Source organism: Rutidosis leptorrhynchoides, chromosome 3 (genome assembly GCF_046630445.1).
Source record: "Rutidosis leptorrhynchoides isolate AG116_Rl617_1_P2 chromosome 3, CSIRO_AGI_Rlap_v1, whole genome shotgun sequence".
Taxonomy (NCBI): Eukaryota; Viridiplantae; Streptophyta; class Magnoliopsida; order Asterales; family Asteraceae; genus Rutidosis; species Rutidosis leptorrhynchoides.
The window spans coordinates 335,708,925-335,714,868 of NC_092335.1; positions in this window are offsets into that span (position 1 = coordinate 335,708,925).

Below are 5,944 nucleotides of genomic sequence, written 5' to 3' on the forward strand. Positions count from 1 at the left end.
AAAATAAATGGTGATTCAAAAATGAGTTCTATAAACTTTAGGCTTACTAAAAATGTATTTAAGATCTAGTTATTAAATTTTAAAACTTTTTATATTTCACTTGGGGTTGGGAGTAAATAATTAATGTAAAATTTTATTTAATAATTTATGATCGAATTTTATACCATAATAAATAAATATAGTTAATCTAAAAGTTTGGGATTTTTCTAAGACCTTTTTATCTGCCACTGATCAACAGCGAAGTACGAAATAACACCCGAAATTTAACCATCAGTACATGGGCAAATGTGAGATGAATAATTAAATTTTAATCAATCATATTACTGTAGCCTTTTTGAAAATAATGCTCGAATAATTTGGATAATAGTGTTTCTTTCAACTCACTTTTTCATTTCATTCACTTTCAACAATTATTATTACAATATTACTATTAATTATTAGAAATTATGATACTTAGATTCTAGATATAGATATATATATATATATATATATATATATATATATATATATATATATATATATATACATATATATATACATATATATATATATCTTACGGATGAAGCACAAAACCCATGACACCTTCAACCTTTACCATCGATCCTCTTTTCCTTCACCTACATCGCCACCCCTATCACCACCATCACCCTACTTCCTTCTTTCTAATATCCTCATTCCAGAAACTATCATCACCACCCTAAAAATCATACGGTTTCTTTATATCTCCTTCTCTTATATATATATATATATATATATATATATATATATATATATATATATATATATATATATATATATATATATATATATATATATATATATATTTTATTCTTTCTTTCTTGAACTCATCTTAGCCATTACCACCCATCGACCCCAACATTAATATTACAACTACGATTTGCTACTGTTATGTTTTCAAGATCATCCCCACATGAAACCGTTTATAATTCTATTATTTTCTTTGTCGACATAAAATCACCACCAATGAATCGTCACTCCCATCGTGAACAACTATTCTCAACCGACTTCATCCACCACCTTGAGATCATCAATCATCACCTTCCACCTTGAATCACCTCCATTGAATCACCATCACAAACCATCGTCTCCTATCGCCTGTACAGCCATCAAACACCATGATCCACCACCCTATTCCCACGTTTATTGTGATGTTATGACTTAGGATCACCGTTGTCATCTTCAACCAAACACCCACTGCACCTGCACGATGGTTCAGCTTATCTTCTATTTGGTTCACGGTTACCACCACCTTAATTACCACTGTTTACAACCTGCTACTCGGTTATAGTTTTCTGTTAAAATAGACATCACGATGCTACTACTTTGCTGCTGTAGCTACTTGTTGCTGTTCAGTTGTTCGACACCAAGAAACAAGAAAAAAGGGTGCGTTTTTTTTTGTTTAGTCGTGGGACTTACAAAACAAAAGTAGATTGAAACAGTACCACTTATTTAATTGAGTTTTGTCAAACTTGGATATATATTATATTACATCATGTAATTAGGAAAAAAAAGTGGGACTATATGGCAGACCATATGGGTCATGAAGTGGGTAACTTTATTAATTATTTTATTAGGATGATTAAAATAAAGAGTGGTGATGATAACAACGACGTAATTGAAATGATGATTTAATACGATTATGATATATAGTAGTGAAGATCGATGTTGAAGATGATGAATATTAATGGTTTATAATGAGATAGATGATGATTAGGATGATAATGGGAAGAGAAACGATATTGTGATGATTATGATTAAGATTTACAATTAAGATTATGATTATACTAGGATCTTGATTATGATGTTGTTAATAAAAAAAAAAAAAAGAAAGGAACAGTATGGGTTTTATAATTATTTTCGTGAGTTATAACAGAAAAGACACAGATAGGTCCATGGTTCAGGGTGTTTGTGGTTAGCGAGACGTCACAGGTTCAATCCCTGCTTAGCTATTCTTTTTAGAAAAAGAACCAGAAATTCCTGTTGGGCCATGATGTGTTACTTGGGCCGAGATAATATGTTTTCTGTTGGGCCGTTTAGGAATTAAGTGGAATTACTATAATTGGGCCGAGTATTATATGATTCCAAGTTGGGCCGAGTATTATTATTATTATTATTATTATTATTATTATTATTATTATTATTATTATTATTATTATTATTATTATTATTATTATTATTATTATTATTATTATCATCATTATCAAGATTTTTATATATTATTATCATCATTTTTACTAACACTACTATTATTTATTATTGTTATTAGTATCCTTATTTTTATAAAAATATTACAACTTTCTATCATAAATATTATTTTACCAAATAAAGTAATAGTTATATAAAAACATATCTTAATATAATCCTATATATATATATATAAAGATTAATCTTAATACATTATATAATATAAATAAACTTAGTCGATTAAATGTGATATGAGTTAATATATATGAATAATATAGGTTCGTGAATCCGAAGCCAACCCTGCATTGTTCCGTATCGCCGTATGAATATTTTTACTACAAAATATTGTAGGATGAGTTTCATTTGCTCCCTTTTACTCATTACATTTTTGGGCTGAGAATACATGCAATGTTTTATTAAATGTTTTACAATATTTATATGTGTGAGTTTCATTTGCTCCCTTTTACTCATTACATTTTTGGTCTGAGAATACGTGCACTGTTTTAATAACTGTTTTACAATATTTATATGCGTGAGTTTCATTTGCTCCCTTTTTAAATGCTTTTGCAATATATATTTTTGGGACTGAGAATACATGCGCTGCTTTTATAACTGTTTTACGAAATAGACACAAGTAATCAAAACTACATTCTATGACTGGATTATTAAATCGAATATGACCCTTTTTAGTCTGGTAATCTAAGAATTGGGGAACAGACACCCTAATTGACGCGAACTCGAAAGATAGATCTATCGGGCCCAACAAGCCCCATCCAAAGTACCGGATGCTTTAGTACTTCGAAACTTATATCATGTCCGAAGGAGGATCTCGGAATGATGGGGGATATTCTTATATGTATATTGTGAATGTCGGTTACCAGGTGTTCAATCCATATGAATGATATTTTTGTCTCTATGCATGGGACGTATGTTTATGAGAAATGGAAATATGAAATCTTGTGGTCTATTAAAATGATGGAACTGATTATTTATGTTAAACTAATGAACTCACCAACCTTTTAGTTGACACTTGAAAGCATGTTTATTCTCAGGTATGAAAGAAATCTTCCGCTGTGCATTTGCTCATTTTAGAGACATTACTTGGAGTCATTCATGACATATTTCAAAAGACGTTGCATTCGAGTCGTCGAGTTCATCAAGATTATTATTAATTCAATTATAGTTAGATATATTATGAAATGGTATGCATGCCGTCAACTTTCGATGTAATGAAAGATTGTCTTTTCAAAAATGAATGCAATGTTTGTAAAATGTATCATATAGAGGTCAAGTACCTCGCGATGAAATCAACTGTTGTGATTCGTTTATAATCGATATGGACTTCGTCCGGATGGATTAGGATGGGGCATCACAGTTGGTGCAGTGAAAGACACAGCAAACCAAGCCGCAGACAAGGCCGCTGATGCCGCTGATATGAACGAAGGTCAGGCTCAGGCAAAGAAGGAAGAGGCTTCCGGCATTCTTCAGCAGGTGTTTTTCATTTATGGCAACATTATTTTTTTTCTTCTTTCTTTATTGGTAACAAAATTTTCAAGAGAAAGTAAACTAAAAGTGGGTGAATGAGATGGTTGGTTCAATATTTAATTCGTAACACTTTAATTCGGAAAATCAAAGTGAATGAATTTGGTTTTTAGTTTGATTACGATATAGTTTATAAAGTTTTTAGGGTCGGAAGGAGGGGAAAAACATTGAGAACGACTTGGGGAGGAGTTAGCTCTTCTTGAACTGGAAGGGAAAGAAATCTCGCTTCGGTTTTCGATTCCTTTTTTGTTTTATAGTTTTTGATTTTTAGTCGATTGAAACTGAAATTTAAAATTAAATTTACCTAATAGAATATTAAATTATTAGTGTAACATATATTGACAACTCAATTAATTTAAAATTATAAATATTTTTGTTAAATTATAACAATAACTTTTTTTTTTCAATTTTAACTGAAGCTATGAACACCAAGCAAAAACATTTAAAATTTCTTACAAGATATTTAAGTTCACGTATTAATATAATTGAACTTGTATGTGTCAACTTATGTATTAGCCCACGTGTTTTTAATTAGCAATTAGTTCTTACACTAGTGAAATGACCCGTGGAATCACGAGTTTTTTTTTTAAATAAACAGTTTAATGATGTATTTTATGTATTAAGTGAACGTAAATTCTAAAGTCATATAGTTTAATGACCCGTGGAACCACATATTCCGACTAAGAAACTTGTCATTGTTTCTACAAACATATTGATATACTTAACTTAGTCGAAATAAATGAACTACATTTATTCTCCCACCACTTTTTTTTTCAATTTTGATCACAATTATTATTTTTCTGATCATAAAATTTACATTACAACATTTCATTGAGACATGTATTTCGCATACATATGTTGAAGCGACCCGTCCTAATCTATAAGGACGAATACATTAACATATGGATACATTGCGAGGTATTTGACCTCTATATGATACATTTTACAAACATTGCATTCGTTTTTTTAAAACAAACTTTCATTTACATCGAAAGTTGACAGACATGCATACCATTTCATAATATCCAACCTATAAATGACCTAATCTATCATTTACTTAATAATAATCTCTATTGAACTCAACGACTTGAATGTAACTTCTTTTGAAATATGCCATGAATGACTCCAAGTAATATCTTTAAAATGAGCAAATGCACAGCGGAAGATTTCTTTAATACCTGAGAATAAACATGCTTAAAAATGTCAACCAAAAGGTTGGCGAGTTCATTAGATTATCGTAATCATTCATTTCCGTCATTTTAATAGACCACAAGATTTTCATTTTCATTTCTCATAAATAAACATCCCGCATAGGGATAAAAATCATTCATATGGATTGAACACCTGATAATCGACATTCACAAGATGCATATAAGAATATCTCCATCATTCCGGGACATCCTTCGGACATGATATTAAATTTTTGAAGTACTAAAGCATCCGCAACCATGGTTGGGGCTTGTTAGGCCCGATAGATCTATCTTTAGGATTCGCGTCAATTAGGGGGCTCGGTTCCCTAATTCTTAGATTACCAGGATAAAAGGGGCATATTCGGCTTCGATCCATTCAACCATATAATGTAGTTTTCGATTACTTGTGCCTATTTTGTCAAATATTTAGAAAATCGCATGTATTCTCAGTCCCAAAAATATATATTGCAAAAGCATTTAAAAAGGGAGTAATGAAACTCACAATACTGTATTTCGTAGTAAAAATACATATGTCGTCATTGAACAAGTGCAAGGTTGGCCTCGGATTCACGAACCTATATTAAGTATATATATTCATAGATTGGTCAATATTTATCTAACAATTTAGGTCAGGTCATAGTATATCACAATCCTAATGCTCGAGATTATCATGCAAAAGTTAACAAAAGTCAACTTGACCCAAAATGACTTTTAAAATCTATGCATGAATATTATATAACTTAAATATAGTCGTTTTATATATTTAATATATTTAACAGATTTTATTAGAGTAATAATATAATTCATTTATTAATAAATAAAATTTTATATTAAAATTTATATAATAAAAATATACTTTTATATAACTTAAGTAATAAAATTTATAAAGTTCATTTAATATCATAAAAATATAATGATAGGTATTATTAATGTAATTATATTACATGTAGGAAAATATCTTTGTATCACATATTGATTTGATAAGATATTATCGATAATAACAATAA